This window comes from Oncorhynchus keta, chromosome 13, assembly GCF_023373465.1.
Source record: "Oncorhynchus keta strain PuntledgeMale-10-30-2019 chromosome 13, Oket_V2, whole genome shotgun sequence".
Classification (NCBI taxonomy): Eukaryota; Metazoa; Chordata; class Actinopteri; order Salmoniformes; family Salmonidae; genus Oncorhynchus; species Oncorhynchus keta.
In genome coordinates this window covers 39,691,922-39,702,907 of record NC_068433.1, presented here as the reverse complement: position 1 = coordinate 39,702,907, position 10,986 = coordinate 39,691,922, and the positions used below count along the sequence as shown (strand labels likewise).

Genomic DNA, 10,986 nt, shown 5'->3' with positions numbered 1-10,986 from the left:
AAGAACTTTAAAGGTGCCCTGCAATACACGAATGTACCTGGTTAATCCCAACATGTATCAAAAGAATGGGGGATATTTTGAGTCCTTTCTAAATAGTTTTTATGCTCGTCTCTAAGTGTTTGTTAGAGCAAACGGCCCCTTTTTCGCCAAGATTAACATTTCATATGATCTTTCCTGACAGAGGATTTTCTTTCGGAGGCCCCTTGAAGGATAACCAAAAAAGGACATTCTGCAAGTCAGTTTTGGCTGCTTCGATTTTTTTGTGGTATTACTTTCAATGTCGGCATTTATTCCTTCATTTTTTTTAACGAAATTTTTGACTTTTGACATCGTGTTTTTTTTTTCACTGACAAGTTTGTCCAGAATGAATTTTTAAATACATAGGCTTGGTAGTTCTTGGACCAGACTACGGACAATGCATAGGGCTCTCCAGCGGTAAACATTATGAGAGATGTGTGCGATTATGTTTTGAAGGGAGGGGCTTACGCTTTGTAGTAGCCTATTATTGAATACTGTGGAGCAGACCGATCCGAAGGCAGATTCTATCTCTTTACATTGACTGGCCTGCTTCGTGGTTGTTTGCTACCCAGGTGACTCAACAATAGTTTACTTTGTGAACTCAATAGGTAAGTTTTGCGCCTCAGAAATGGTTTGTGTTGTTTATCCAACTTGGTGAAATTTGTGTAGCGCGCACGAACGTAGTGCTTATGTTTACAACTTGTGCAATGCTCTTTTGGGGCTACGCAATGCTGCAATTTATTATGTCATTTTAAAATTATAGATTTTTACAGCAAACTGCACACCAGCAGATTCCTAATAACTTTTTCAAAAACTACATTTAAACTATAAAGAATTAAAGAGTTCATGTAGATTATTTGTGCATGGCAATGAAATGTGGTTGTTATCGAGTATAATGTTTCATTATATGGCAAATCACTTTACAAAACCTATCACCGATCTGGATGTGAATTCTGGAATGTCCCCTCAGTCCCTACCCGCCCCATGCCATAGATTCTTATCAGACAAATATGAGGAGGCAGTCTCCAAACTCATGGAGAGGGATGGGAGCCAGATCTCTCTCCATTATAATAGACAATACATAGGCTGCATATGAATTGACAATTTCAGGTAATGTGGCATGTGATGATTTAATTATGCTTTTGATTGGTATTTGCCAGTGGGCTAACGTTAGGATGAATTACACCTATATAAATAATTACATTATGAATGCATTAGTTTTAACTGAATAATACCTCAATGAGAAACAAACAAAACAACATCCTCCTTTACACAAAATAAAGAATTTTCCACTTAAAAGCACTTTCCTTTCATTTTCTGTCTACCCAAAATATATCCCAAAATATTTGTGGGGAGCCTTTGCCAGCACTGGACAGTCTCAGCAAACTATGGCCTTTGCGCTGTGGTGTGGGATTTTACTGTCTCTTGTAGACGAATACTAGCTGTCTTCAATTGCCTGAGCCAAGGGATGTCATGAACGCAAAGGATCCATCAGGTCAGGTCCTCTCCACTGGGGGTCTAAATGACAGCCTTGGCCCTCATCAGCGGTAGGCTTAACCATCTGCACTGGGTTGACTAGAATCCTTATCCCTGTGTAGATCTAGCTGATGCTACACAGCACCAGTTGAGCCCAGTTAAACCATGATTAATCTGAGTAATCAACTTGATATCTAAGTTTATCAAAGCAGCAGGAAACGCTGATGTTATAACTGGCTGTAGAAGGCCACTCACTGATTCAACACTGTCCAAACAGTGTGTGGTATTCCAAGAACCGTGTCTCTCTCTCTCTCTCTCATCTGACCGCATTGTGGTACAGTAAACCATTGCAGTGAGATGCAGTAACTCCACATGAATCCATCCAAATAGTTTGAAGGAATCATGTCCTGTGCAATACCACCATCACTTGGGCCAACCACCTCTTTTTCTTTATTTTTTTAAACGTAGTTTATCTCAGCCTTCCGTTTGATCTCAGGTTGATTACAAAGCAGTTGCTGTGAAGTGAGTGAACGGTAGAAAAGGGGGGTTCGGGGGCTATGGGGCTGTAGAATTCTCCAAGCTAGACAGCACAGTAATTGTCCATGAAGCTGTATCTGATAACACTGCGGTGTTTGGAAAATATGAGGGGAATGCCTTATAAGGAACAGATTGAACCTGCTGACAGACGATTGGAATAGCCTTTGGAATGCATAACAGCCAGGCTTAGTTTTTTCGTCTCTTTCTGACTCTTTTCTTTAGCATATAAAGTGCCTGGGTAATGCGCTGTGCTGTGCGGAGAGAGAGAGAGGGAAGGGGGGTCTGAAGGTAATTCTGCACAGTGATAACAAGGGTTTGGCATGGGCTAGGGCCCGGGCAGGATGTAGGGAACACTGCCCTGGGTTTCCGGAGCCTGGTTTGCCCTGTGTAGTACAGGCTGTCGTTACTCTGCTCTCTCTGCCCTTCATTTACAGACTGTTTCAGGATCAGTTCTTCCATAACCTTAATCATTACTCAAAAAGATGTAAAGATGGCTTCAGACCAGTGGTGAAGGGAGGAGAATACACCCTCAAGGACCAGAGAAGGAGGTTTAGGCCTAGTTGGCCAAAGGTTGGAACTTTGGGATGGGACTTGGACATAGACTTGAGGCTTCACCCTGGAGTGTGCGATAGATTGTGGCCAAGGGCAGGGCTTAAATGCAGCCTTTAGATTCACAAACAATATAGTAGATCCCCTTAACTGTACTAGATAACTTTTCATTGCTCTCTGACTGACCTGAGCTACTTGTGTTCAAGGACCCTGCAGGTGTGAAAACACACATTCTACTCTGGAATCAATACCACTGTCTTCAGGGTTGAGAAGCTGATGAAGTTATTGAGGACGATGTGAATCCAGGCCCTCTCTCTTTCAAGGAGTGCCTGGAGACACTGTGGTTATGAGAAAAAGCTATTTGTTAGACACAGTTAGTACTTGAGAGAAGGCTAGTTGAATCATAATGTCTTTTAAAGGTGGCGTCCTCTTAGGATTCATGAGAAATATCTCCGTTTTTTCCCCCCTGTGTGTCTCTCTGTTTACAAAGGCAGCACAATTTTGACCAATCACATCAAATCTTTTCGTATCAGATATTTTTCAGAGCTGATCTGATTGGCCAAAAGACCAATTAGAGGAAAAAAGATCAGAATTGGGCTGCCTGTGTAAATGCAGACCCAGAGTTCTGCAGTGCCTCTGTGATGCGAGGCAGAGCTTTAATCCACTGCAGTATTCAGTTCCAGAAGTTCTTAATATCTCTGCTGCAGCCTGCAAGCCTACAGTTACTATTACCGCCACTGAGAGAGGCTGCCAACTAAACTGAAGTATGAAAAAGAGAACTCGCATCGGAAATTGTGTAACACAAACTATTCGTTTGTTCGTTTTTGCTATTACCATTGTAATATATTCCATTTATGTTTGTCAAATGTTCTGCAAGGAGTTCAAAATGATTACACGTTGACATGTAAATCCAATCATACACAGGCTTCTTAGAGTTCGCCAGAGCCTATTTTCTGCTTTGTCTTATTATGGACAACTTTAAGTATGTCAAGCATGCTTTGCCTAGATCAGTTTATTGCCACTTGGGTTGATTTTATGCAGATTTTCCGCCTCAAGATATATTTGTGGGATCGAGGAGCCATCTTTATATGCTGTCAGTTACACGACAAAGATGTCTCTTCTTCATTTTTTTATCGAAAGAGTCGGCATCGTCAATGTCTCCAAGGGAGAAATCGAATTGGAGTACAAAGCTCAAATTTGTGTCCTCTCGACAACTGTTCTCGTGGAGCGTTCAGTTCATTTGAAGTGGAGGATGATTGACATGGAACTAAACCTCAAGTGATTCTGCCCTGGACTCTGGCCACAGCATAGTCACTGTTATTCATTTTCAGCTTTGATAGCATGTAATTTGAATGCACCCTATCCAGAACCACACAGTAAGTTGGATAATATGGTAAAGTTGGAGCACATTTGGAAAATTTGAGGGGAACAAAAAGGAATCTGCTTAACTCTTAACTGGTGACGATTAAAATAAATGGGTCAAATGCGGCATTCCTAATTTGTGAAGTAAGAGCGGCCAGCTGAAACTGAAACTCTAGATTTAGTTTATTTAGGACCCAGCAAATATGCAATAAGTGGCTTACAGATGTTTTGTTAGTAATATATAAATCAAAAATTCCTCTCTCCTTTTTAATCTTTCCTCTCATGGCATGAAATCCTCTCTGTAATTCAACTTTATATTCTGTTTGTTGTTCTTCATTACCCAGCCAGGTTGCAATGGAAAGGTTCTGCATTGCTTTAGAACCCGTGCCAAACCAGGCTCGTATGTCTCCTCAGTCCTTGGTATGGAGAGTCTGGCAGTAGTAGAACTCTTCTGGAGAACGAAGAGTCTGGATTTCTCCCTGGTGACGAAGAAGAACGCTGACACTCGGTCTTTTTGCCGTGGCTCAGATTAGAAGGCCTTTTAGATCAAACCTCTCCCACATTTCTTCGACTTTGAAGTGCTATCATTCAAGGCCAGATTCCCTAATTGGTAGCATGGCAGACTGTTGATAATTGGCACATTTACCCATCGAATGCCAGTTGGCAGGCAGCGAGGCCTCCAGAACTCCACCAGCTGTATAAGGATATTTTCACATCCAACTCACAACACAACAAACTCTCTTTTTAGAAGATGGGCGATGGTACAGGATCCCTTGGCTTACTCAACCCAGGTCTTATAAGGTAAAAGTAAATTGTTCACCCCAAGGTATAAACCTCAAGGCTGGGGGTTATCGTGGGAGCGTGAGTTCAGTCCACTACCCCGATTCTCATACACTACTACTTATGTCATCCTCTAAAGATGTGTTATGTTCAGCTCCCAAAACGGCGACGGGGCTGAAAGTGTGTTACATTGTTGAGCAGGCCTTTTGCCCCTGGGCTTCTTTCCTCATCTGATAAAACAAGCACAGGAAATGTCTCTGCGAGCTGATTTGCTCTGTGTTTTCGTCTTCCCATAGGGACCACAGACATGCCTAGTGCTTCGACAAGTCCACCGGCTCTAAGTTTCTTCACGCCCCCCCCCCCCCCCTTTACAGCCTGCTAACATTCCATTTCTCTCCCTCTCCTCCCTCCTCCTCTCTCTCCCCAGCCACCAAAACTAAACAAACATAACTGATCAAGGCTTTCATCACCTTTTTAAAAAAAGTCCCATATTGTAGGTTCCTGTGGGAATTAAAGGTCCTATAGGTAATATAGTGAGGTAAATCCCAACAGTGTGTGTGAAAGATGCTATTGAGTGGAGGACCAGTGAGGTCATGTGTTTGGAGATGGAGAGAGAGTCTATGAATAGCGACACAGGTATGAGGGAACAGGTGTGTGTGTGTGTGTGTGTGTGCACTTAAAAAAAACACCCTCAAATCTAGTTGTTTCAACTAATTATTAAATAACTGGTTCCACAGCATTTTCCTTTTGTTTACTCAACTTTTCAGTCAGTGTTCCCTGAACTTAACATTTTTAGTTGGCTCAACATTAGAAAATGTTGAACTTAAAATGAAGTCTTTGCTCAATTTGTCTCATATACTCTTTCAACCAGATTGACACATGATTGCGTTATGCACGTTCATTTATACAGTAATTAGTATTCAACATGTCCTCACCTGGGACACAGGCACACACACATCTGTCCCCTCATACCCGTGCCGTTATTCATAGATTCTCTCTCCATCTCCAAACACATGACCTCACTGGTTAAGGTTTGGCACGGGGTAGGCCGTCATTGTAAATAAGAATTTGACTGACTTGCCTAGTTAAATAAAAAATGTGAACTCACAATCTCTTGGTTCATGGCAGTACGAGCTTCCTACTATGCCACCATGTCTGTGTTAATTATCAGTTAATCTGACTATTCTCTCATTATTGATTTGACTGACTCATTTAAGCAATGTTTGGTTTTTCTGTAAGGTTGTTGTTGGGCCATATTACTTTGTTTTAATGTTATTCCTTAATCACTATGATAAATGAAATAGTTTTTCTTGAGTGTACTTTTAACAGATCTTAGGTTTACTTTTAAGTCCAATGTGTAGCAATACAGGTGAAATCAGTTATTGACACAGACATGGTGGCGTAGCTGGAAGATTAGAACGCTGTGAACTGAGTAGTTGTGAGTTCAAATCCCAGGTGAGGAAATTTTGAATATTAATTACTGTATAAATGAACATGATCATCATCAATGTGTGTCAGAAATGTTGTATGTTAACAGCAGTGTGTGTGTGTGTGTGTGTAACCTAGTTCCACAGCCCAAAAAATAATTTGTAGTTGAATTAACATTTTAGCAAACGCATAATTTTATGTGTTGGAACCAGCTACTTAATAATAATTAGTTTGTACGTGCGTGTGTGGAACTGTAGGGATGGTGGAGGTGGTGCGAGCAAAGGGGAGTGTGGTGGTTTCATGGTGAATGCTGGCTCTCATGGGACAGAGCAGATGGAGGAATCAGGCTCTTAAGTAATACGGGGATTTTTACCATTCATATACAGCAATTGGATTTACCTCCGGCTCAGACACGCAAAGTGGTACTTTTTCTTAAGTTGAGAAACTGGAGGGATTTGCATCGAGTTCTCCGATTGACATCAATGGATGATTTGTGTGTCTGTGAAACCTCGAGTTATGCAGGCGTAGGGTTCTGGAGACAGGATTCTGCACTTTATTGATGACTCTCCGTACAGTGAGTGCACACGAGAGATGAGGATGTTACTCATCTGTGTGTCACACACGTCTCGGCTCTGACTGGTATGGCACAGGGTGCTGATGTGCTGCGCTAGTTGTAACACTACTGTACTTTGAGTAACACTTTATTGGCAGATCCTCTAAGTCAGGATGTACTTTACCCTTTGAAACGAACTGATGTAACAAACCTTGTCGCTTCATTATGTTCATTGTGCTGCTTCAGTTCAAAAGTCGTGACTTTGAAACTACGGTATCAATACAGTTCGCCTGAGTTGGATCCTTCCGACCTGTCTGGATCAGGGACAACGCTCCCTTGCACAGCACAGCAGCAATCCGAAGCGATGACGGCTGCCATTTTTCTTCTTGTTGGAGCCAAATGTTATGTTTTAAAGGTGCAGACCTTCAAATTGTCTCCAGTAATGTTATCCACCTGAATTAGCCAGCCCGGTCTGGGGTCTGTGTTCTGGCTGGTATTAGGAGCAGTAGTAATTGTTTAAGAGTGCATTTATTGAGTGTACTCTCTCCCTTGTAATCAGAAGCATATTCCGGCATTGACATATAAGCCTCTGAGGGTTGCTCAGGAATGTATTACAAGCAACGAGAGGAGCGGCGCAGCGAGCAGATCTTCCATTTCTTTTCCACTCCACATGTCATTGCTTCCATACAGAGGAAGGCAATGAAATCTGATTAAAGCTGGAGATCAAATCATCAAATGGCTGACATGGAGGATCCATCCCCAATATAGCAGTTATTGTGTGTGTGTGTGTGTGCGTGCATTACTGTGTGTTGTGTTTCTCTCTCTCTCTCTCTTTCTCCTGGCATCTAATAATGCCAAATACTTCTCCCCCACTTCAGCGAAAGGGGAATGTAAGTATCCCCCTCATCCACATACAGTACTGTGCGAGACCCGAGCCCAGCTTGAATTTGTTAGTTTGGAATCATTTCAGTATCGGGTAATTCATAAATTCACTTCACTGTTGGGTAACATGGAGCTGGCAGGTGGACTGCCTCAGTCCTAAATGGTACCCTATTCCCTTAATAGTACACTACTTTGGACCAGGGCCCCATAGGGCTCTGGTCAAAAGTAGCGCACTATAGAGGAAATGGGGTGCCACTTGGGACGTAACCACTGCCTTTTGAAAGGGGTTTAATCAGAGCTCCTCTGCAGGCAGAGAGGCTGGCAAACGAGAATGTCTTACCTCATAAGAGACCTGCTCAAGGTGATTGGGAGAAACCATCAGTCATGTTATTGTTAAACAGCCCAGGTCTAGGGCAATGGTTCTGGTGCTAAGGTGCTAGCCAAAACTCTGCTAAGAAGGGACAGATTCAGATTCATGCTGGGTTTCAACTCTCCTGCGTACACTTGTAGGAAGATAGCTGATTCATTGATTCAAGTATAGTGAAGTAGTTTTATTACTATTGAAAATAAACCCTTCTACCTAACAGGCCGGCCATCTTGAGTTAAAGATACATTGATGAGTAGGCCTAATTATTTAATGGAACAAGACCCAATCTGTAGCATCAATAGACTGACAGACCGAGAAAACCGGCTAACAAATTGAAATACAAAAAGCAGTGGCAGTCAGTCAATTCCACACATGCCATGATGAGGACACTATGTCAACAAAACAACAGCTCTTAACAAGCAACTCGCTAACAAGTGTGATGCTAGGCTACCCAAAGACAATGGAGCAAATCTGCTAGGCCCTGCTGCTTATTTACGCAATGCACGGTTAGACTAAGTGAAGTGAGCACACTCATTAATGGAGCGTGAGCGCTTCTTAATTACAGGCCTGTTAGCGCTAATTATTTAAACATTTTTAACCTTTATTTAACTAGGCAAGTCAGTTAAGAACAAATTCTTATTTTCAATGACGGCCTAGGAACAGTGGGTTAACTGCCTGTTCAGGGGCAGATCGACAGATTTGTACCTTGTCAGCTCGGGGGTTTGAACTTGCAACCTTCCGGTTGCTAGTCCACCACTCTAACCACTAGGCTACCCTGCCGCCCCAATGGCTCTCCTCTCGTCAGATAAATGCAGACAGGTCTTCATGAGGAGGAGCATTCTGCTAGCTAGCTAAGACAAGACAAGGCTAACTCTGTCTGAGTGAGATGGGTTGAATAGATTGAACACATGCGATTGGGTGGGGTGGAGGTTTCGAGAGAGGAGTGTGGTGGAGGGGATGGAAGAGGGAAGGGTGTATGACTTTGGGTGAGATGGGAGTTGATTAAAGGGTTGGTTTGGTGGATGGGTGTGAGGTAGTTGAGTAGGGTAGAGGGTTTGGATGAGGAGGGTAGAAGGGGGTGTGGTTGATGGTGTTGGAGATTTGGGATGGATAGGGTTAGGTACTAGGGCTGAGGGTTAGAAGAGCGAGGGGTGTTGGGGGGTGACAAGCTGGCAGGCCTCATTAAGCCCTGCTTTAATGAACCCAGCAGCTGAGTAACAAAACACCAGGAAAAAGTAGAACAATGATGGCTTGTTAGGGGGAGGCCTGTGTCTATGTCTGCCCCGGGTTGGCAGATTCTCTAGGACAGAGGAGAGGATGTCTGACTGGTCTGGGCTCTGAAACTTTGTGCCAGCCGTTTACTATGACAGACATCTGGGGGACCACCTTGGATAATAAGCAGCCATTAGTTCAGGTTAAAGTTAATGACCAGTAATAGTACACCACCCCTGCCTGGCCCAGGGTTTGAGCCCATCCGAAATTAAATACCAGTCACTCAGGTTCAATACATAAACAGAGGGAAGTGAATAAGGTTGTGTGTGTGTGTGTGTGTGTGTGTGTGTGTGTGTGTGTGTGTGTGTGTGTGTGTGTGTGTGTGTGTGTGTGTGTGTGTGTGTGTGTGTGTGTGTGTGGGGGCTCAGGTGGATGGGTATTCTTGTGAAAAGGAGATGGTTTTCCTTCTGAGCAGATTACTAGCAGAAAATAAACCGGGAGGGTCAGATTTGTTCCCATTATACTTAAGTTTACAGAGTAATCTCATTTCCAGTTTTGCCATTAGCTAAAACTGAACGAACCCCTATAAAGCGAACCTGAGCACTCTCCTGAACCGACTACTTCATTATTTACAATTTCATGGTTGTCTGAGATGTGTTATTCTAATAGATTTAGGAATTAGACGGTTTAAATAACATGCATTAACCTATAAAGCTGAATTTGATCCTTTGTTTGGCAGTAAATGTCACCTCATGTTGAAGAGAGGAGTAGTCTTCTTACCTAGAGTTGTATCAGTGACGTAGCGTTAGTAGGCACGTAAAAAATACTTTATAGTCTGAAATTGTGCACTCACGAGAACTAACCATGAGGCTTCCAAGACTGGACAAGAGAAACAGAGAGACGGGCAGATGGAGAAAGAAAGATAGAAGGGAGAGCGAGAGACTGGGATAGTAAGAGAAAGAGTGAAGGAGGAAGAGAAAGAGACAGGGTGAGTGCTTTGTTATGTCTCCTAGAGCTCTAGTGTTTCCTGGAATGCCTGGCAGCAGAGTCAGAAGTCAGAGCCACGGGGAGAAGAAGAGAAGGGAACGGGCCTTCTGTCCTGACAGACAAGCACCGCTGAGTTGACATAATTTTAACACACTGCCAACGCTCAAGATGTTTCACTGACAAGAATGGCTATGCTACTGAGATCTATTGAGATTTTGTTTTGTTTGCGTGTGGAGGTTGCGTGTGGATGGGGCCCATTGACAAATAGGACTAGGAGAAGATATATATACCTGTGCTTTATGGAGATCAATGGCTTCTGGCCCCCACTAGCGCCTCGGGGGGTACACAGAGCTGCAACCCCTCCCAGACAGACCGCTGGCCCTCTGCGACGCTAATAATAGCATCCAGCAGAAATATGCACAGAAACGAGATCACCTATAGTGTAGCCTAGCTTCCTGGATAGGAGAACACTGAGGCACAAGAAGGGTTGTCTCCTCTCTCCACTCAGACAGGAATGTTTGGTCTTGAGGAGCTGAACCTCGCCACTATCGATTCCAATGATATCACACTCTCCTTACGCTGAGCTAGCTGCAGGCTCAGAGTCTGAAGAAGAGCAATATTTACACTAGAGGCAAACACACTGTATAGACGTTCATATTTATTACACCCAGACAGACCTAGACATTGCGCCGTAGCAAGGCATCTCTAGAACACCAAGAGGGTTGGCATAGGAGACTCCTGGTTTCTGTCTAAGATGGCGGTGTTGTTGATATGGCTCTTCAAAATGAAGTGGATGGTTTAGAATGGCCCAGTTCCCTCACGGATATCTCACCAA

At 43.3% G+C, this 10,986-nt stretch overlaps 1 protein-coding gene across 10 annotated transcripts in view; it reads left to right on the top strand.

Moving 5' to 3' along the window:
• The first annotated feature begins 257 nt into the window (after window positions 1–257).
• LOC118392326 (non-muscle caldesmon-like) overlaps window positions 258–10,986 on the top strand; it is a 59,314-nt gene continuing 48,585 nt past the window's right edge. For 2 of the 10 annotated variants that reach the window (XM_035784229.2, XM_035784227.2), the window contains exon 1: window positions 258–626. The gene's annotated coding sequence lies outside the window, so the exon portion shown is untranslated. The remainder of the gene's footprint in view (window positions 627–10,986) is intronic. The other 8 variants (XR_004827342.2, XR_004827343.2, XM_035784222.2 and 5 more) reach the window with 7 other exon arrangements.